The 22737-nt window shown below is 40.1% G+C and overlaps 1 protein-coding gene across 12 annotated transcripts in view; it reads right to left on the bottom strand.

The window, feature by feature from the left end:
- Positions 1 to 22737, bottom strand: part of ATXN1 (ataxin 1) — a 384333-nt gene that overhangs the window by 281237 nt on the left and 80359 nt on the right. For all 12 annotated transcript variants that reach the window (XM_070585090.1, XM_070585092.1, XM_070585089.1 and 9 more), the window contains one exon: positions 7462 to 7587. The gene's annotated coding sequence lies outside the window, so the exon portion shown is untranslated. The remainder of the gene's footprint in view (positions 1 to 7461; positions 7588 to 22737) is intronic.

Raw genomic sequence — 22737 nt, forward strand, 5'->3', positions numbered from 1 at the left:
ACACTAGACGGCCTTCCATAGGCTACCGCCACAATATCACCACACAGACCCATGCACACGGTCTGCAGAGGGCAGTTCAAGATAAGCACCTCCTACATGGGGAAGTGCCTGAAGCTCTAATGAAAACTGCAGTAGTCTACTGCCTTCTCGAGTTTTTGTCACGAGGTATTTAGCATGCTTTTGAGTAGTGGCTCTCACAAAAGAGCAGTTCCACAGTCGGTACCTCCTGGTGAATGAACTGCAGCGGTAACCGGGAAAGGCTGCAGCCCCATGGAGAGCGCACCAGAGAATAACTAAAGGTGAACAGCGCGTCTGCATTCATTCACCTTAACCATGGTGTATTTCTTGTTGGATCTTCTAAACAGTCAAAGGCCAGGTCAGGCTTTTAAACGAATGCAATACTCAGGACAGAAAAGTAAGACATTCAGCAAAGGTTCTTCCCCATGCAAAATAGACACAGATCAACATAGATGAAATGCTGAAAAGTGATGTGGTATTGAATGTTTCCAAGTCAGTATCAATCAATACACATTGTTGACTGACCAATTTCTTAATTTGTTAATCAAATGATGGTTCAACTTTCGTCACAATTTCACAGGCATTTAGAAAACTGAAGGTTAGGTAACAATGCCATGTAAAAAAAAAAGGCAAATCTCGAATATGAAAGTCCCTCTTCCATCTTACTGATCCAACTACAACATTAATAGGAAAAAAATACATATTATATGTATAATATGGACTATAAAATAATACATATAGTATATTAGACAACCTTCTGCTGATGTCAAAATATTGTTTAAAAAGATATGTAACATGCCCCACACATTGATCTCCATAAAACCTCATTCTGAATTGCTCACTCACAAGGGCAAATGATGATTTTTTTAGTGGCATTTTTAACATGTGATATTAAAGAACCACCCTACTCCTCCCTTTGAAAAGGAACTTTTGAGGATGCCAAATTAATTTTGGAGATGACTTTTCATTTTATTTAAGCCAAGATACTTTTTTCTCCTTTGCTATTTCAACCAAACAGAATTCTTAGAAATGAAAAAATAGTAACAAGTATATTCCTGGAGTAGAATAGCCTTTGAGAATTGAAAATGTTACATCAATCCTTTAATGTTAGCCAGTCTTGGCTTTTTAAATTCCCTTAAGAAAAAAATACCACACATTTATGTTATGTCACCAGCATTGGATGTGTCATTTCTTTGGATTTCTGATTTGGCCGATATGATTTTTCATGACGTAAAAACAGTTAAAAAAGCAATTTCGAGTAACATCACAAATATGGCTACTGAGAAGCCGAACTCACTCTACCTGAAGTTAGAATTTTCAAATACCAGAGTCACTCTAGTAGTTTAGTTAAAATGGTGTGACGCTGAATCCAACGACCTTCATAAAAATTATTTAACCAAAAACTTCTACTTTTTGCCATTTTTACGACACGGTAATCAGCACTGAGCTTATCTGAAAATTTTTAAATCTTATCTGAAGGATTACTTGTGTTTTTCTAAACGAGTTCTTTCCTTTCTTCTTACCTTCCATAAACATTTATTAAGCTATATTATGTGGGGGAAAGGGCTTTAATACTTTGAATAAAAGGTTTAAAATAAACCAACCTCCACCCTCAGGAGCCATCCACAGACACGCTTCATAAACAAAGAATTGCAATGTACAGTGCCAACACAGGAAGAGGAGACATTTCCATTAAGACTCCAAGAATGAGAAGTTCACTGGCTAGAGAAACAATCTCATGCAAAAGAATTAGCATGAAGAAATGCATGGTTATTAAAATACACAGTATGTTTAGAAAGGAAAGAAGTGTTGTATGGAGAGATGAGCGGGATGGGAGAAGAGAGTTAAATGGTAAGTTGATCATGAATTCCTGCAGGCCTTGAAGGTCATGCAAAGTTCACATTTTATCTTGTAGGGAAGGGAAAGCTAACAGAATCCTTTAAATTTTTCCTTTCACTCCATCACATTCATTCATTACTCTGAAAAATACCAAAGGAATATTATTTTTCAAGAAAGAAGTAACAATAACTCTAATACTACAAATCTTCACTTTTGCCTTATTTCCTTCTAGTCTTTGTTGACATTACTTTGTAATCAATGTGTATATACAAGTTTGAAGTATGAATTTTATACTTAACATTGTATTACAAACACTACTCCATTATTTCTGCAAGCTATCAAGGGTTTTCAGGGATGGGAATAATTCAATCAGACCCTTTCTTTAGGAAGATGATTCTCAAAATAGGAGGATGAATGGAATATAGGAAGGAAAGACTTAGGGCAGGAATACTCTTTTGGAAATGGCTGCAGCAGTCCAGGCAAGTGATGCTAACGTCCTGAAACAGAACAAAGGCAAGGGAGCGAAGAAGAGTGGGTAGACTGCCAAATATTTAAGAGGCAAAACTACAGCATGTGGTCACGGGATGAAGTACAGGAAGTGGAGAAGGTGTCCAGCATCAACGACTGGCTGGTTGGCAATTCTGTTTCTCTAGACAAGGAACCCATAAAGGGAGACAGGATAGTGACAGGTACAAAGTGACGCCTCAAGTTGAAGGCATCTTGGAGCCATCTAGGAGGGAGTTAGAAGCCAATAATCTTAAACCCCGAAGAGAAAGAGAGAGGAACGTTAGTCATTAGAGCAGAGTTGATAATGATGCCGTGAGGTGAAGGCGCCTTCAGGGAGAGCATGTGCAGTAACGAACTCTGCTGAGTTTCTTTCAGTTTTCCCTCTAACAGTGTGCAAATGTGGCAGTTTAATTCTCATTTCTTTTGATGCACAGCAAACACCTCCCCCTTGAAAGCTCTCAAATTGTCACCAAGGAAGGGTACCTTGCAAGTAAATCAACATCTGTTTTGATGCTGCCTATTATAAGACAATTCAGTGCATTTCCTGAACCCGTGTGGTTTTACTCACAGTTACACCAAACCACACAGCTTCTCTGAAGGTCTGATGCAATTATTTGCACATGATAGCATCAGCAAGAAGAGCGAGTTATAACACATTTCACAGAAGGCATGCTTGGTACCGCTTTACAGGACACTGGCTTAGGTACAGGAAGGGTGTCTAACTCTTCTAAGATAGAAAGCATTTAAAGATCTTTCAATGATGCTCTTCACGGAGGGTACTGGACTGGCTCTCTTCTCATTTCTATCTGCCTTCCAAGTCAGTGCCTAAGACTTAGGTGACCATTGGAAATCCTGCAATTCTCAAGGATACCTCGCAGTAAACAATACAAGTGACATACATAGTGCCCCCTTATCCACGGTTTCGCTTTCCACAGTTTCAGTTACCCAAGGTCAATCACGGTTTGAATTTCCACTTCCTGTTAAATGGACAATTCCACTAATAAACAATTCATAAATTTTAAATTGCATGCCACTCCGACAGAGTGATGAAATCTTGCACCTCTCGCTCTGGCCCACCCAAGATGTGAATCATTCCTTTGTCCAGCGCATCCACACTGTATACATGACCTGCCTGCTAGTCACTTAGTAGCCTTCTGGGTCATCAGATAGGGTCACGGGATCGCAGCCCTTGTTGTTCAAGCGACCCTTATTTGACTTAATAATGGCCCCAAAGTGCAAAAATAGTGATGCTGGCAATTCAGATATGCCAAAGAGAAGGTGTAGAGAACCTTCTTTAAGTGAAAAGGTGAAAGTTCTCAACTTAAAAAGGAAAGAAAAAATAATCACATGTTAAGGTTGTTAAGATTTATGGTAAGAATGATCCTTCTATCCACGAAATTGTGAAGAAGGAAAAGAAATTTGTGCTAGTTTTGCTGTCGCACCTCAAATATGTATGTATAAGAAAAAGCATAGTATATATACAGTTTGGTACTGTGGTTTCAGGCATCCGTTGGGGGTCTTGCAATGTATCCCCCTCAGATACTGGGGGACTACCATAGTTTCTAACTAGACACACGCTCTTCTAGAACCAGTTTTTCTCTTTACCAACGATGGATGGCTACTTGTAAGGAAATATTCCATGCACCACTAAAGACCTCAAAAATGGCAATGCCAGCATCTTGCATTTTGCTAAAATCATGTGCTTTATAATTTCTTTAATTTTGTCCCTAGTTATTCCTCCATCTTAAAGCCTTTAAGAAAGGCTCAAAGACACATCAACAACTGTACATTTCTTTTCCATAGCTGATAACCCCTGCACCGGCCTCTTGCATCACAAAAGCAGCCCTCAGCCCCACCCACCCAACTGGAAGAAGCTACGCAGAAGAAAATCTAGTCAGTTCTCCATGAAGTACATCTTAAAAAGCCCCCTTTGCCCTTAACACTACTTTGGGAACCATGCTTTTTTCCCTTCCCTTAGCTGAGAATATGAGAAAAAGCCCGTTGCCAATCCACTCTGTTACACTTTTCTGCTTTCCAAACCTCCCACAGTCAAAATTAGATGGAGACCCAGAAGAAGATGCTTTCCTGTCACTGTGCTTGAATGTGCCTTTTCACACAAAGTTAATTCAGGATTGGCACAACTTCTCTAAGTAAAACCGTGACTAAGCAAGAGTCAAAATAAGTTGCAAAGGAAAGGTTTAATGCATTTGGGAGTGGTTATCTTCACAGTTAATAAATTTCCTGATTACCCCACTTGCTCTCTGAAAGGCTGGCTTGGCTCCTATGAGTTCTTCTGTTTGGTTTCCGACTTGAACTAACTGTCAGATCTTCTACCAAGGCTGGATCCATCAGCAAGGGCATTCAGGAGTTGCACCAGAAGCAACAGCCCCCTGAAAATCTCTTCTGGATCCTCCAAGGCCAGGCTTGCCCTTGCTGGAGCAAGCGGAGGAGGGAGGGAGGGGACAAGTGTCACCACCACCGTCTGTTAACATCAGATTCAAATCCTCAATCTGCTGCTGCCACTGTGGGTGCTTTGATGTGTCCACTGCAGCTTAACTTTATCCCTTTCAGCAATGGGACCCCTCTCCTGCCGCCAAAATTGACAACCTGTGAGCCCTAACAGCTGAAAGAAATGCCATTCAAAATAAACTGCCAAGGGCAGCAGGTGTGGCGTTGGGGGCCAAGGATAAGCTTCTAGGTTACCGCAGTTCTGCTCCCATCCTCAGATCTTTCTCGCATCCTGTTGCTCTAGTCCAGCTCCCCACAGCTGATGTTCCTGCTATTCCAGACTCAGTCAGGGGCCACTGCCACTACTAGGGACACGCAAGTCAGTGGTTGAAGAGAAACAGACATAAAAAGAGAGTTTCCCTCTGACCTAGGGAAACACTTTACACATTTAGACAAAACGCGGTTTCTAAAGGGTTCAGAGAACATGCTGACTTCACATCCCGAAAAGGCTAGGCAACTGACGAGTGAACGCAACCATCATAGTTTGATGGTGCTGAGATCAAGCAGCAAATATTTGCTAGGTGCGTACAATGTGCTCAGACCTAGACCCTATGTAGTACTTGAGGAGGCAAAGAGGAGGATGAAAAAGCAGACTCAAACTCCAGTGGGCAAAAGAGTTACCCTTGGTGAGTTTCTTGGGTTCAAAATCCCCAGAAATTCTGACTCATCGAGCTGGGTGTTGCTGAATCTGCAACTTTCATACACACGTCCAGGTGATTCTGATGCAGGACGGCCTGGGGCTAGAGTACCTTTAAGAAATGCTGGGCTATGATCTGATTCCTGCTCTCAAGCAGTTTGCAACCCAGATGAGATGATAGTAAACACCCACAAGCAATGCATAGTCATAGATTTTTTATGATATAGGCTCTAAATGCTAAGGAGTTCATCAAGAGGGACCACTCAGTGAAGTCCTGAACATTCAGGAAAGACTGTGCAAACGTGAGCTGGGCTTAGAGGTCAGGCAGGACTTGGATAGAAAGAGACAGCCCCATGCAACTGTTTTAACCAAATCTCCTGAGTCAGTGTGACAAGTTGGCCATAGCATACAGCATAAATGAAGATGAAGACATGAGCTAGAAGCCTGTCACCAAACAGGTAAAGAGGCTTTACATGTTGATTGCAGGGAGGAGACTGTCACCAAGAGAAACATAAAACCGGCATTTCCAGATATACTATGTTTGCATTTTCATTCTGCCGCATTCATGTGGTTTCCTGCACTTCATAATTTAACATTTGTAAGAGAAAAAAACGCTGTTATGAAACCCAAATAATGCACCACTCTGAGGCAGACAGCCAGCTGCTCACAAGAGTGACATCTGAGAATTATTTAAAGTGTCATTCACAGCTCTGCTTCAGAAAAGGGATGTTTAGTAAAAAAGAAAAATAATAAATTCTGTTCAACGTAAAACAAGGTTTGGGGCTCCACAGGATTAAAGGACTGGCAGATAACCCAGAACACAGTGACAGCAAACACAGAGAAGGAAACCATTAGATCCCTGACAGAAAAATAAAGGATAATAATTCAAAATAAGCCTATCTCGTTTACTCAAATATTATATTCATATAACACTGTACCACGTCTTCTTTAATGCTGGAAGGGAATAAATTCTTAACAGCAGACATCACAAGGCCTACTTGATCAAAGGGCTGGTTCATAAGATCAGTTTCAGTAGGGAGAAGGGACCCCTAGGTGCCTGGCCCGTCCTCCACGCTGGCTGGTCCAGTGAGCACCCCTTGCAAAGGATGACGTGCCAGGGGCACACCATAAATTCAGCCAGCAAGAATCAGAGGGCATCATTGTTTAATTAATTTCACTGGAGTGAAGTGTGGAATTTTAAATTTGCAAGAGACCTTGGGGATCATCGAGGCATGTACTCAAGTTTTTACGGGTGACTCATTTCGAGAGGAGAAGTTGTCCGAGGTCACCAAGATAGGAGGGCAGAACGGGGCTTCCATTTGAGGACTCTGTTTCCAAGAAATACAACGAAGTAGGTTGATAAAACTTCTTTGGAAGTTCACATTATTTTGCTGTACAGTTTGGAATTTATTCATTATTTATTTATAGTTTGGAGCATTTGAATTCCACCCCCACACCAAGACTGCCCTCCAGGGCACCATGTTTAGTTAAAAGGTACTCGAGTACTAAACATTGTTGAACTCGCCTCACCTTGCCCAGTCTAATAGTTCACGATAGGGTAACAAACTTGCCATCAGATTGAAGCTACTATCTCTTGTATGATTAATCCCCTATGCTCGCAGCTAAAATGGAATATCTGGAAGATGGAATTTGTTTGTTGTTTGTGTGTTTAATGCTTTGGGTATTTTCCTTTTTTCCTTTTTTGGTCTTTTCTAACCACAAATGCATTCTACTCCAATCTTACTATTCTGCAAATTTCAGAAACAAACACACTAAGTAAACTTAGTTGCTCTCGTGGCCCTCTATCCCTAGAACGACATTTTCTCAAACATCCTGTTGCTTGGGTTGTCGCGAAATAGCCGTGCACTTGTACAAGATGTCCTGGGACACCAAATCAATGACGACTGACGAAATTTAAAGCTAACGAATGATAAATCCTTCAGATGACTTACCCCAAACCATCCGTGTTTCAAGACCATTTGTGCAGGCTGAAGTCCACTCTTTCTCTCTTGTTCATGACCTGTAGCAGCACTACTTCTGAGGCCTCAAAATCAACTCTTTCATTTTGCTCCAGTATCCTGCAATAAAACAAAACAAAACAGCAAGTCAGAATGAAAATGCCACTTCAAGCACTTAGGCGATATTCAGGGGGAAATCCCTGGCCTTTTTCAGATGTATATTTTATAACCTCAAACAAGCATGTCAATTACCAGAACGAAGCTATCGCACAACTGATCTCCACATGGTGCCCTACAACACTGGAGGTGGGGGCAGAGGAACAGAGACACAGCAAAGCACCTGCTGGGGTAGCTTCTGCATCTCGAACATTATGATATCCACCAGTGGGAACGCCGCTTGCAAAATTTCAAGGTTACTAATCGAAATAAGTAAAGAAGGATTCATTACGTTTAAATAATTAAAGGACATCCCTGTGCAGGGAGCGAGGGCAGAAAATGGAGAAAATTTTGTTTCAAGCTAAAATTCATCTGATTCTGTCCATGAAAGACTCAGATGGACTGAGCTAATATTAATATTTTTAAATAAAGAGCTATTAGGATTGAACAAAAAAGATAAAGTGTGAGAGAGGAAATGTTCCATTTTGCACTACAAATAGGTAATTTGACGGGTTTTCGTTCTGACTCTTGATAAATCTTGGTAAATCCCTTCTCCACCCAAGTTGGAAAGTAGCATTTACTTTACACACTGAAAATGAAATGAATGGTTAAAATATGCATGCCTCTTTACCCCCACTCAGAGCAGCTGATGAAGCCTACACATTAGAAGGGCATGTGACAAGGTCGATCTGAAAAGTTCTCTTCTGCCTTGGGAGCTTATAAGGCTCACTTGTCACAGGGTGTTGTTCGAGCTGCTTCTGATGCTTAGTCAAATCCACACACAACCATGTGAGAGCCTGGAGACGGTCTTCAAAACATGTCTGCATCCTTTTTCATCCTTTTATGAGCTCTTCCTCATCTATTTTGAAAGTTCATTGGAAGGGGGTCACCCAGTTCTCTAACTAGGGTGACTGCATCCTACTCGTAACTCTAAACACTCTGAATCTCTGAAGGTCTTGAGGCGATCACCAAAGATCTCATCACCACAGGAGCCGGTTGTAAGAAAGAGGATATACTTTTATGCCTCACTAGGTTGCTGTGTGAATAATCAATTCCTTGAAAGCCTTCTGAAGCTATTACTTTACAGAATACTCAACGTTTTTTAAAAGGACTTTTTGGGGGTTGTGTGTATCTGTGGTTAAATTCACGTAGGCACTTAAAACTTCTGAGGAGGAGGAGAGGGCTGCTCTTGGTTAATGTTTAAACGAGCGAGTTGAGTTGAATTAAGGCCATTATATTTTCAGTCTGGCTGGAAGAGTGACTGCCTGAAAATGGCAGTCTTCTTTATTTTCTTGATGCTATCAATACCCACCGAAAGTGGGGTTGTAACGATTTTATTAGTTTTCCGTGCAGTTTTCATGAAATGTAACTCAGCTCCCACTCAAATATGCAACAGTAACATATTGATACAAATCAACATAAGCCAGGAAGTTCAAAGCATGACAAACTGTCTTTAGCTTATCATTTTGGTAAAAACAGAATTTGGAGAGAGGAGGATTTAAGCTAGCTCATTGGAGTTATTGGCTGGTATCAATCTTCTTTTACTAAAAATAAATTGCTGCATTTCTCTTATTTGTTCCCAGCTTTGTATCTTGGTATTTTAGAACAGGAAGAGTCTTTGTCATCTAGTTCAAAATTCTCCTGCAAATGAAACTGCTGGTCCAGAGAGGTTAATGGACCTCTTAATGTCACACAGCAAGTTAATTTGTGCCTTGACTAGACTCTGGGTTTAATCACTCATGCCCATTGACTTTTAAAGGATATAATAATGTCACTGAATGTAACGTAATCTGGTGTTGGTTCAAAAAGTTTACCACAAGCACAATACTTCTTACAGTATTCTTTCTCTTTTTCTGTTTTGTTTTTGCCCTAAAGAAACAAATTCATTTCTAGATTATATTCTTGTCACCAAGTACAGCAAAATCATCTGGGAGAGGCAGAATGGCTCCATTATTAGCTCAAGGCCCTTCACTGGCTGCCAAAGCCAGGTGTCCAGAGGAGCAAGGCTTATACTATTTGTACGGGAGGGGGAAAAAAAGACTTATGCAAGTGACAAGATTTTCCATCCTTATCTCTGTAGATGTGAAGGAATTGGAAGCGATTTATTTTGTGATTTATGGCCGACGCTCCATTACACACAAGTGCAACAAGTCTGGGACAAATATTAGCTAGAAAACTACTGAAAATTCTCCACATCTCCTTTTAAGCAAAAATTACAGCATGCTTCCTTCCTTGAGCCAACTTTTCAGTAGCGCTGCTAATAACCAACAAAACACACTGGCTTGAGTTTAATTTCTTTTGCCTACCCATTCTCGTTCGCCAGTTGAAATTATAAATAGAGATAAGATGAAAAGTCCAGAAAGGAGAAAAGAACACCAGGGGCCTAGAGCATCCACAGACATGTCTGAACACTGAAAGTCAGCTATATAAACAAGGATTTCACTCCACCGGATAGCCTTAAAGGGTTTTAAAATTTGATAAGCATTTCTGTGATAATTTTCTGAACAGCTATAAGCAGCAGCAGCAAAGCATATTATGTCAACATAAGTCAGAAACAGGGGCCTAAAAGTCATGAGTGTTTTTTTTTTACTCTTAGTTTTGCAGCTAAGTGGATCTTTTAAATGTAAGTCACAATCTCCTAAATAGAATTAGTTCCTTATATATCAAATAAAGGGGACATGAGTGCGTGTTCTCCATAATTAATTCCCAATTATAATTTGTTGTTTTTATGTGTATTTGGGTATACCACATCAAATAAAATCTCTACAACACTGTATCTTATATGATCTATTAGGTACATCTTTATTCTAAAATTCAATAGACACACTGCATAGGAAGAGACTAAGAGGTTCATGCTGGAATATCACTTCAGTGGGGAATGGGTGTTCTATTCAATAAACAGAGCTGGGAAAATTGGCTCTTCATTTAGAAAGAGTCGGATTCCTGTTTTACACCATCCAGGGAATAAATTCTAAATAAATTAAATAATGAAACATATAAATATGTGTTTACACAGACATACATACATACAGTATTTATTATACACCTTTGCATCATTTTATACAATAAAATACAGAAAAATAATTTTCTAATCACGAAAGGCCATGTAGGCCATTGTAAAGACTTTGGCTTTCCACTCCAAGTAAAATGGGAAGACACCCGAGAAGTCTGAATGGAGTAGTATAATGAGCTGCCTTACGTTTTAAGGGATCATTCCGTCTGTTGTGTGAAGAATAGACCATAAGGGGACAAAGGTGAAAACAGAGAGCCCAGTTAGGCTACTGCAAAAATTCAAGCGAGACAGCCAACACATGGACTAAGGAGGTGACACTGGGGGAGGAGGTAGTGAGAACTGGTGAGATTCTGGGTATATTCTGAAGGTCAAGTTGACAAGTGGTATAAGAGAAAGAAGAGAGTTAAGAAAGATCCCTCCAAGTTTTTGACTTGATCATCTCTAAGCATGGAGTTGCCATTCACCAAGATGGAAAAGACCGGGAGAGAAGCGGGTGTCACGGAGCTCCACATTTCCATGTTAAGTTCAAGATGCCTATTAGACATCCTAGTGTGATATCAAGTAGACAGTTTGACATATAACTTTGGAACTCACGGACATGTGGGTAAAATATCAGTTAAAGCACAAGTTACTGTCATAGGCAGCCTCTAAGATGGTCCCCAGTGATCCCACCCCTTTGTATTCATGCCCTTGTATAGTCCTCTCCCCTTGAGTGTAGACTAGATTTAGCAACTCACTTCTAGCAGAGTGCAGAAAAGGTAACGGGATGTCATTTCCAAGACTAGGTTATAAAAAGCCTGTAGCTTCCATCTTGGGTGCTCTCTTGCCTTCCCTCCTGGCTCACTCACTCTGTGGGGAGCCGACTGCCAGGTTGTGGGGCCATCCTGTGGAGGCGCCCATGTGGCCTTGGAAGCAGATCCCAACCACGCTCCTCTCCATCCTTCTGATGAGACTGCAGGCTAGGCTAATGGATTGACTGCAGTCTTATGAAAGGCCTTGGGCCAGAGACACTCATCAAAGATGTGCCCTGATTCCTACTCACAGAAACTATGAGATTATAAACAGTTGCTGTTTTAAGCTACCAAATGTGGGGTAATTTGTTACACATCGATAAATAACTAATACAGTTATGATGTGCAAGGCACTATTCTAGGAATTTCATCTGACTTTTTACAGTTGGAGAAACTGAGTCACAAAGAAGTTACATCACTTGCCCAACACCATACATATGTGGTGGAAGTGAGACTCAAACTCAGGTCATCTGACTCAGAGCTTAGGCTCTTAATGACCGCATGACATTGCCCTTCTAGAATAACCTTTTCTCCTACTTCAGATGTGCATACCTGAAGTTTGACTTTCCACCGCAGAAAGTACTAACATCACAGAGTTTATAGAAACAATGGCCCACATGCATCTTCACCAAACTTCTTAACCTGCCACACGGCTTACAGTTCCTCTATTTGTGATATCCCAAATACACTACAATCTATACTCAACTGTCAAAGAAGATGGAATGGTGGCCTCTTACTGTTTGAAGAGTAACCTCAGTCTGGTTCTTTAATTTCAGTCTGGTTAATCTGGCTGATTTAACTATGAGAGAATTTCCAGCCCAGTGTGCAAATGCTCTAATATATATTCCCATAGACTGAAGGTCTTTTTTGCACATGTCAAGATTTCTCCCTAAAACTACCCAGTAGTGAAAAAACAACAAGATTCTGAGTAAGATAGCCACAGTAATTTCTCCTTGAATTTTTTAAATAATGAGGGAAAATCAATTTTCAGTTGGCAATAGAAAGTCACTCAGAATTCAGACAATGTTAAGTTTTTAAGTAGAGACTGGCAAGACCAAAATACGAAAAATAAAAGCTCTTGAACTCTATAAAATACAATGACTATCGTCCTGTTAATTATTAGTAACAATTTAAGACTTTCCCATTCTTTCCCTGACACAGACACGTGAAATACCGAAAGTGGAAGAAACGATCTCTGCACTTCTGTCTTAATACAAATTTAGATTGGCACTGTTGTCGGCAAGGAGCTGTTGCTGGTTATTGTACCCTTCTTATTTTTTAGGAGGAGAATGCCCATCAAGTGGCAGCCAGGGACATGTTCTTTATCCAAGCTGTGGAATACGTTTCTTTTATTTTAACTGTTAGGACCGTGCCCACAACCAATGGAAACCAAAGAACTGGAAACAAAGAATCATAAAAAAAAAAACAAAAACCACACTGCCATTTATAAATCTTTCTGTTTCAAAAAGCGACTGAGTTTTATAAAGGCATATGATGCATCACCAAAGGTATTTTTTGCAATTTAAAAATACCAAGCAGTAGTAATAGCTCCACAGTTAGGCTGCTGGGACCTACCCTGCAATTTGCACAATTTGTGTGGTGATGAGATTAGTTTGTCTTATGACATAAGGAGTGGATGCTACTCCTTAACACACAAAAATGTCTAAAACGGAGTTTTAAAAACCTATGAGTTTGGAAATATATGTAAAAACAGTTTGGAAGATTATAAGCAAAATAGGATAATATGATGAAGGATGAGTAGCTTTCTTTGTAAAAACAGAGTCAGTCAGATTAGCTGGTAAACTTTCATGGGCCTTCCTCTAAATAAGGTAGGGATTTGAAGGAAAGTACCTGATAAATCTTGCTTTTTACTTTTGAAAAACGGGGAGAGGGCACATATATCATATATTAGCCTGTGTGTTCAGTGGGATGCTGTGGAACATGATATTATGCTAAAAAGAAAAGGAGAATTTTGAAAGGTTGGAATAAATTCAAGGAACACTTTTGAGGGACTTTGGTGTATTAATATGTAGGGTAAAGCTCTAAGAGGGGAGAAAGCATGCATCTTGGCCCAAAATATATTTGACCACAGAACACTTTTTCCAGAAGAAATAAGCAACTAGTAGACATGCGTTGACCAGAACGCGCCCTAGGAAACAAGACACTAGGCCATGGGTTCTCCAACTCTTTGGTCTCAAGTCCTCTTTACACTCCTAAAATGTATCGAGAACCCGAAAGAGCTTTTTTTTTTTTTTTTAAAGATTTTATTTTTTTTTTCCTTTTTCTCCCCAAAGCCCCCCAGTACATAGTTGTACATTCTTCGTTGTGGGTCCTTCTAGTTGTGCCATGTGGGACGCTGTCTCAGCGTGGTTTGATGAGCAGTGCCATGTCCGCACCCAGGATTCGAACCAACGAAACACTGGGCCGCCTGCAGCGGAGCGCACGGACTTAACCACTCGGCCATGGGGCCAGCCCCCCAAAGAGCTTTTAATTAAATAGATTACATTTAAGAATATTTACTGTATTAGAAATTAAAACAGAGAATTTAAAAATATGTATTAATTCATTTAATACAAATAATATACCCATTGCATTTACATAAAATAACGTATCTTTATGAAAAAATAACTATGTTTCAGAACAAAAAAGTTAATGAGAAGAGTGACACTGATTTAAATTTTTGCAAATCTCTTTAACGTCTGGTTTAATAAAAACAGCTAAATTTTCAGCTGTGCCTCTGAATTCAATTTGCTGTGACATGTCCCTTGGTTGAAGTATAGGGGAAAATCTGGCCTGCGTTTCCAGTTAACATGGAAATTCCTCTTTCAGGGTAGCCCAAAACTTGACAAGTGGTAGTTTCTTAAAGGATAGTGGCAATCTGGAATCCGAAACATATCAATGAACTCTTTTTAGTCTTTTACATTAAAATCCATTGGTTTATCTTGCCCTTTGGAGGGATCTTTTACCATGCGTGATTTGGTAACACCTTGCACTGGCCATCTGGAAAATAACATTAGTTCACTGAGTAATGCAGACCTCCCGAATGTCAACATAGTTCAGTATACAACATCACCATACATCATGTAGCCTCTGAAAGACTCCACCATACACTTGTGAGAGAATGGTAATAAAATAGGTAAAAAATGTTTTAGTACAAATACAAAAATGGTTTTGACTAGCAGAGCCCACCCTCGCCAGCCCAAAAAGGTCTTGGGGGTTCTCAAAGTGACAACTGCTGATGAGCAGATCTTCTAAGCTCCACAGCTCCCTCCCTGAAGTAAAAGCACAGAGCTGAGTTTCCTTCTTACCCCTGACTTCTGCCAGTCTAACCAGCTCTAGCTCTCTAGGGACCACTGGGTTCAACCTAACAAGGGCTGTTCACCCAGGCTGGTGACAGCCACGACATGCACCATGAAGGGACAGCAGGAAAGGGCTAGCTGGGAAGAAAACATGTGTTTCCTTGGATTCTACCAAGTAAGAATCTGTGAAAGGTGCACATTTTAGACTTCTTAAGCAAACACTTTCTTCCAACCCAAGTTTAAATAATCTAGTAAGGATCTCTTTAACCGGAGACAATAAACTTTTTAAGTAGTCTAAAAGAGATTCAGAAAGCCTGTTTCATGAAATCAGTTAACGAAGTATATAGTTATAAACCATTATCTATTAAAAAGTGAAAAGAATCACTAAACAACACTGGTGACCTTTAGGCGTTAATGTACACATGCAATAGGAATAATAGCCAATATGTGAGTGTTAAGCCCTCAAATGACATTATCTCCTTTTAGCCTTCGAACCACCCTAGGTGGTAGACACTTTCCTTATCCTATTTTAAACAGACGAAGAAATGGAGATGGCTGGGGGTAAATAACATGCTCAAAGGGCTAAATAACTAAGTGACAGATTCAGGACTCAACTTCTATCTGTCTGACACCTAAGATTCTCTCTCCACTCCTCACTATGTTATCTCATTTCCAATTACCAGTTTACTGAACTTGAGCAATCCAGATTCTTCCTCTGGCAGTTATTCCAAAAATCATGAAATAACCTCTTCACTTTCTAGTTTCACAGTGAGTGGGCGCTCGATGAATCAGTTCAGAGCCCACTCTAATAAATGTACAGAGCAGGAACATTTCTTTTGCCTCCTAAAGCAGACTGGTTATCCTGTGGAAAAAGAGAAGTCTCACTCAAAAGCCACATATGCTGGATGCTGTGAAGTCCAATCTTTGGATTCTTAAAAGGTCATGAGAATGGAGCACTGGCAATGATGTTCTATAAACAAAGTCCACGGTACCCTGAGCCCATATTCCCTCTTAATTCCTCTGAAAGCAACCTTTATGAAACCAGGGCAATGAAAATGCGGGTCATGTCTGAGGCACCAAAGTAAGGCAAAGAGGTAGTATTATCCTTTTTAAGTGCTTTCTAAACCCTTAGCTCCCTCAGCTCACTATACACCTCTGCCCATTATTTCTCTCACCTCAACTGCTTTCCGTCTGCCAGCCCAGAATCATTAAAAACATATTGAATACCTTTCTAGGTTAGTCATCATCATTTTCCAACACCCAGCTCAAGACATCTGTCCTTCCAGAACTAGTCCAGCTCTCCCTTTCCTCCAAGCACCTCTGATTAGGACCCCCATTAACATGGGCCTACTTGTGCACTCCCTGAAAATGGGTAATGCTGCTTCATTTGCGTGAGTCTCGTCTTTCACAACTATTATTAGATGGCAAGTGTTCTCAGGACCTTCTGGAGAATCTCTCACAGCACTTGCCACAGTGCCGAACACGAAGTACCATGCTTGCTCCCATTTTTCTTGACTGGGTGGAGACTAAAGAACACAGGCACGTATTTTTATGTCAATCTTCTTTTAAACATCTTTCCCTTCAGTCCTAAGATTAAACAAAATTAGCAATGTAATTCAATCAGAAGTTTTATATGCTTTTAAAGAGAACAGGAATCTACAGTGCAATCAATGGTGTTCACTGAGAAGCTCAATGCTAGTTTATTTGTGATGCTCTCAGAGTAGAGAGAATTCAGGTTCATCCTCATGGGAATTGATTTTAGAAGAAAGCAGAATAGTAAACGAACTCCTGGCAAAAAAATATGGGTTTGGAGTACACCTAGAAATCCATTGATATATCTTGCCTTTTCTAAATGCTCAGCTATTCCTAATGACATCCATTACCTATAGTCCCATGTCCCACCGAAGTGTTCTGTACATCTCCGTTTTCACTACAAATGCCACACACTGGCAAGAAGCTTTTTAATGAATACTAAAAAGTCTGTGGACCACAGACTACAGGATACAGAAGAATCCAGCTCGTTCTCTGGGCATCACAACTACTCTTGAAAAATTGTGCTACATACTTTGTATAAAATGGTACAATCTAATATCAAGCAATAATAACAATAATTGTTGTATACTATGTCAAACTCATGAGGCATTTCATTCTCTTCCAAAACTCCCCTTTCTCTCAGACCAACCAAATAAATTGCAGGCTTGTGTATTTGCAAGCGACATGGTTAGGAGCGGACCTGTTTTTTTTCTTTACCACACCAAACATCTGTACAGAAGTTAAGAAACGAAAGCCACTGTAATAGCTCAGATCTAATTACTGTGACAGACCATCTAACTTAAATATTGGATTCCCATTTGTAAGCTTCATCATTAGATTTGCAGAACCATGCAAATTTTGGCCTTCCTCTGAAACTTAAGAGCCTGATCTTAACCTTCTTTGCATATATCATTCTGGTGGAAATTTTCAACAACCACAAAGGTGGGGAAAAGGGTGTGTCACATATTGACTTCTTAGTCATATTTCCTGATGTTGCCATTTTAGTATATTTAAAATATTAACTTATGGCAACATTTAAGTAATTATAGTTTATGAAGCACTGTTCTCTTTTTCTATCTTGGTAGAACCTTTCAGTTTACGGGACCACAAAAGAAAAGTTCTCTGAATCACCGTCCTCACTTACTGAAGGGGTGATGTTCTTATTTAGTGAAAATCAAACTTCTCCCATTGTTCTCAAAATCTGAAGTGAGCAATCTTAGGCTGGCAAAATTTTTACAACTGCCTTTCACATTATACACTAAGACAGCTAGAGACTAACACCTCCCTTTTGCCTCCCTCCACATTCACCACGTTCATGGTGTCCATACCAGCCTGTTCTCACTCGGAGCACCTGACGCGCGAGACTACCCATGTGAAGCTGAAGGTGCCACTAGCTACAACCCCCAACCAAGAAGAGGTAAGCTAAAGGATCATCAAGGAAAGCAAAGAGGGAATGTTGGCTGGTAAGAGAGACTCTGAGGTCTCATTGCTTCTATAGATCCACTAAGCCTGTTCCTGGTACCCTGACATCACCAAGTTGTCCAAACTGGAAACATCAGAGCCCACACCTCTGCCTTCCCCTTTATTCCTCCAGTGAGCTGGCACCAAATCCTATCAATTCTTCTTCCTGGTAATACTACGTGAATCCTTCCCTTCCACGCCCCCCTCCAGCACTACTGCCTCTGCTCTTGCCCACCTCTCTTGCCCTCCCATCTAGATTTCCAACTGTTCTCATGGTTTTCGAACCGACTTTCCAAATTGTCACTAAAGCTGCCTTAGAAAACACAGATCTCATGACTGTATTCCCTGAACTGAAAACCATGGAAAACTGTGGTACACTCTTCAAACTATCACTGAACAGGAAGGGGCAATGCGAAAAATATATCAATAAACTACACTTTGAGATCCCCACTACCCTTTCCCTTTCGCTGTAAATGGGCAAGAAAGAAGAGAGCTGGAGAAAATTGATGTGGAAAATACGCAAAGGGCAAAGAACCAACAATTCATTCATAGATTTCTTTCTGGGCTTACTTGGCTCATCTGTATTTTGGGTCAGTTTTTTTAAAAATTCAATTTGACTTTTAATCATTAAAAATAATCCTAGAAGCACGTCCTGCTATGCATTGCCAAGTTGCATTGATGCATTTCATCACTGCTTGAAAGGCCACATATTAAAAACACTACTAGAAGTCAAACTGAAGAAAATAAAATGATTTGAGATATTTTTTAAAGCAGTTGCTAAAACAGAAACAAATGTTATTTTTAATTTCTGGCTCACTGTAAACTGACAAGATATGAATATGAATTTTACCAAGTAATGTATAATGGCTTTCGCTCATCACCAACACAGGCCAACAACTCAATTTTTACTTCACTTGGACATGACATGTGGAACATATCATCTAGATTAGAAACCATCCTCATTAACATAGATTTGCTCTAGCTAATTTTTGATATAATATCCTCAACATAAAAAACATATAAAGCTTAGTAAATAACTATCCTGAAATTTGGTTTTACAAAAGTCATTGCAAAGTTTTGAATTTCTAAACAAGTCAGAACAATATCTGAAAAATTGTAAGATGATGCCGTAATTGTCTCAATGTTAGTCTATTCACGAACACACTTATTAAATACGAGTTTTGGAAAGAAATTCTGCCAGGTGCTTGTCTGGAGTAAGAGGGATCTGGTATGGATCACACCCTCAGGAAGTTTACAGTCCTTCTGAGAAGGGAACACGTACACCAACGGTACAACCTCTTGGCAATAAAATATGAGAATAAGAGAAGAGCCATGGAACTTCAGACGAGGAAACCACTTTATGCAGAAGAGGATATCAGGGAACACTCCATAAAGAAAGTGGGCCTTAAGGACTAGACGGATGGGAATTCTGAACTCTAAGTTCCTATTCCTAAACTAAAAGTTCCAGGAAAAGCTCAAACTAATCAATTTGTTTCTAGAGTTAGCATTTATTGAGCAACTACTATGTGTTAAGAAACTAATGAATGTTATCTCTAAGCTTCCAAACAAGTCTGTGATGACACCCTAGTTATAACTGATTTAAAAAGGACTCAGAGAGTCACTGACATTCCCAAGAGTCATTACTTCTTGCTGAATATTAGTAAGCCCAAACCGTATTTATATCAACATAACAATCACACAGAGAAGATGACAGTCTTAACTAGAACAATCAAGAGTCAAAATCATTATATATCTTGAATATAAATATGACAATATAAGAAGGATTAGGATATGCCAAAAACAGATCACATTCATTCAAATACAACTGAAATGACAAGAATGTCAAGAACTCAATATATTCATTTATTTTGTCCTCTAACATCAGTATTACGGCAATGGTTTCACTTACACTAAATTAACAAAATATATATTTGTTTTAAAAGTTATTCATGTTTCGTTTTTCCAAGTGTGATCCGAGGATGCTCATTATAAATATAACCCTTGGCCCCGCCCCTGACCCACTTAATCAGGCTCTTAGGGCCCAGGAATCTGAATTTTCATCAAGCTCTCCCCTCCTGAGCAAGTGAGTACTAAATTGCACATTCAAGCTTTCCAACTCCTTGTCTGGAGTTTGCGCCCCTACCTTTTTCTCTCTTATTGCAATGTCTTTGCCAATTTAAACAATTACTTTTCAATATCCTCCAAATATTTTCTGTGTGACACTACCTTGACTAAAAGAAAAACTGCTTCTAAAACACGGAAATTATACCACTGAAAAGAGAATTATTTCAAACCATTTTTATAACCTTTCTTTTTCTACAGTTAAATGTTTCTCTACTTTTAGCTCCAGTCACTGGTGCTGGTAATGGCACCGGGGTCTGTGGTAGGCAGAATAATGCCTCCCCCGCACCCCCACCAAAAATGTCCACAAGAGAGTCAAGGGGGACGCGACTGCAGCAGAAAGATTCAGGGAGATGCAGTGTTGCTGGTTTTGAAGACGGAGGAAGGGAGCCACAAGCCAAGGAAAATAAGCGGCCTCTGGGAACTGGAAAGGGCAATGATATGGATTCTCCCCTGAAGCCCCCACAAGGAACGCAGCCATGCTGACACCTTAATTTCAGCCTGGTGAGACCTGTGTTGGACTTCTGACCCACAGAACTGGAAGATAATAAATTTGTGTTGTTCTAAGCCACCAAGTTTGTGGTAATTTGTTACAGTAGCAATAGAAAATTGATACAGGTTCTTTGAAGCAAAGAAAAGAAACACTACAGTTACCCCTGTCACAAAGACCACAGCCCAGCAGCCCAGGTAGTTTCAGTCTTCCCAAATACATAAAGATGGAATCCCAAATATTCCTTTAAGTACAAATGAGATATGGCCCAAAGAGCTTCAAACAATGCTGCCATTTCTTTTATCCATCTCTCTCCTTATCCTGCTCTTCCCACTCAGATCTACAGCTTATCTTCTCACCTTCCACCCAGACAGACTGGTTTATCACCTTGGAACTATGAAAAAATAGAGGATCTAAGTCAGGGTTTCTCAACGCCAGCACTAGGGATATTTGGGGCCAGCTAATTCTTTTGTTGTGAAGACTGTTCTATGCATTATAAAATACTTAGCAGCATCCCGGGACTCCACCCACCAGACGCCAGGAGAACTTCTCCCCTTTCCCAGTCATGACAACCAAAAACATACCCAGACATGGCCAAATGTCCTCTGGGGGGCAAAATGGACCCCAGCTGAGATTCGCTGGTCTAAGACATATGTCGGTTTACCCAGCGCTCTGCTGCTCTTTCCATCAGTTCCTCCCATAGAGGGAGAAGCCTCAACATGTGTGTATATACTTTCACATTGCCCTGGGTCTCATTCAAACTAGTTTCCCATGAATTCAGTCTCTGGCATTTTTAAACAGCTCTAAGTCAAAACTCAACCACAGGCTTTTTAATGGCCCCAATGCACTTATTCCCAGCCACAGGCAACGGAAATATGGCTGTTCCACAATGACCCACAACCCAACCCTGCCAATGAGCTCACAATCCATCCTGCAGCTCTAAAGGCAAAACAGGCCAAAGCTTGCTATCTGACTATTACAAAGAACTTTCTAAAGCTCTCTGCAAACTTACTACCTAGACATCATTAATAAAAAGCATTTCAGTCAGAAGATTTAGCATAGCGTAGACCAAATATGTAGATGACTGACTGAAAGCCTGACTCTGATGACACAACAGATGTTTTAGAATGAGATCCCGGGAAATAGCCACCTGGAGCAAGAAATCAGTCCATCAGAGAAAGAGATAACATCCTCGCAAGTTCTCTCTAAGAAATGACTGAAACAAAGATGTTAAAAGGTCCTGTTTTATGTAGTTCGGAATTCTGCTCAGACTTTCAAGTTCAACTTCAAAATAACAAAGTAGTAAATGGGAAACATATCTCCTGTTCATACTGAAATCTTAAACAAAATTGTAGTTTCCAAGATGGGATGTTAAATTCACCGTCAGTCTAATCAAAAGCTACAGCCAAACGAAGCCCTGTGAAGTCTAGATGGAGGTGGCCGTCTCAAGATGCAGAGATTAATGACTTTACAGAACGTTCTTCCAGGAATGTTAGCATACACATCCCTGGTAACTACAAGCAACCAATGGCTTTTTAACAGATCAACTTAACTGCAACCTTCATAGACTAATCCTCCATCAACTACTCCTATATTAATTCTAAGACTTTCAAATTTCATGTTTTTCTCTCAGAAGCCTTTCTCCAAGTGCACAATATTCTTATCAAGTCGGAAAATAATACCACATTACTCCGAAGATCTAAGGGCCACGGTCCTACTCAATATCACACCCGTTATGGAGTCTACCCCCTTTCCTTCTTTTACATATTTTTACCATTAAATTAAGATGGAAGGAATTTTTATGTAATGATACTGGCCTTTGTGGCACTCAACTCTGGTAGCCATAGACACATATTTTCTCTTTTCCCTTTTGGGAAGGTATTACACATTTTTGACTTGTTTTGAACATTTGAAATGCAAGCACTCATGACAAGCAGCACACATGATGGGGGAAGGGGCAGGGACAGAGTTTTCAAGGAGAGGCAGAGATGCATCTTATATGCTATTTAAAATTGGGGTGCAAGGCACCACCAGGGAAGAAGATGAGGGGGTGGAAGTGGGAGAAAAGAAACTTGGACGTCATTATGCATTGTCTCCAAGACACAAAAATACCAAATTCCGAAGTGTCGCATTATGAATGAAAACATCAAGACAGGTAACAGCATGGAGCCTGTGTCTCCAACTCGGCTACCCTCATCAGGCTAGTAATGACACCACCACAGCAGTACTAAAGTAGCAAGTGTGGGTGAGTTGGCAATCTGGTGAAAATAGAGACAAGCTAAGATTTCTACTAGATTATTTCCTAACCTACACTCACTGCTTTTATACGGCTAGTTGAGAAGAACAGGGGAATGCTCTTAAATGGAGTGAGCTACAGCTTTTAAGTTCCTGCCAAATTTAATATCC

This window comes from Equus przewalskii, chromosome 19, assembly GCF_037783145.1.
Source record: "Equus przewalskii isolate Varuska chromosome 19, EquPr2, whole genome shotgun sequence".
Taxonomy (NCBI): domain Eukaryota; kingdom Metazoa; phylum Chordata; class Mammalia; order Perissodactyla; family Equidae; genus Equus; species Equus przewalskii.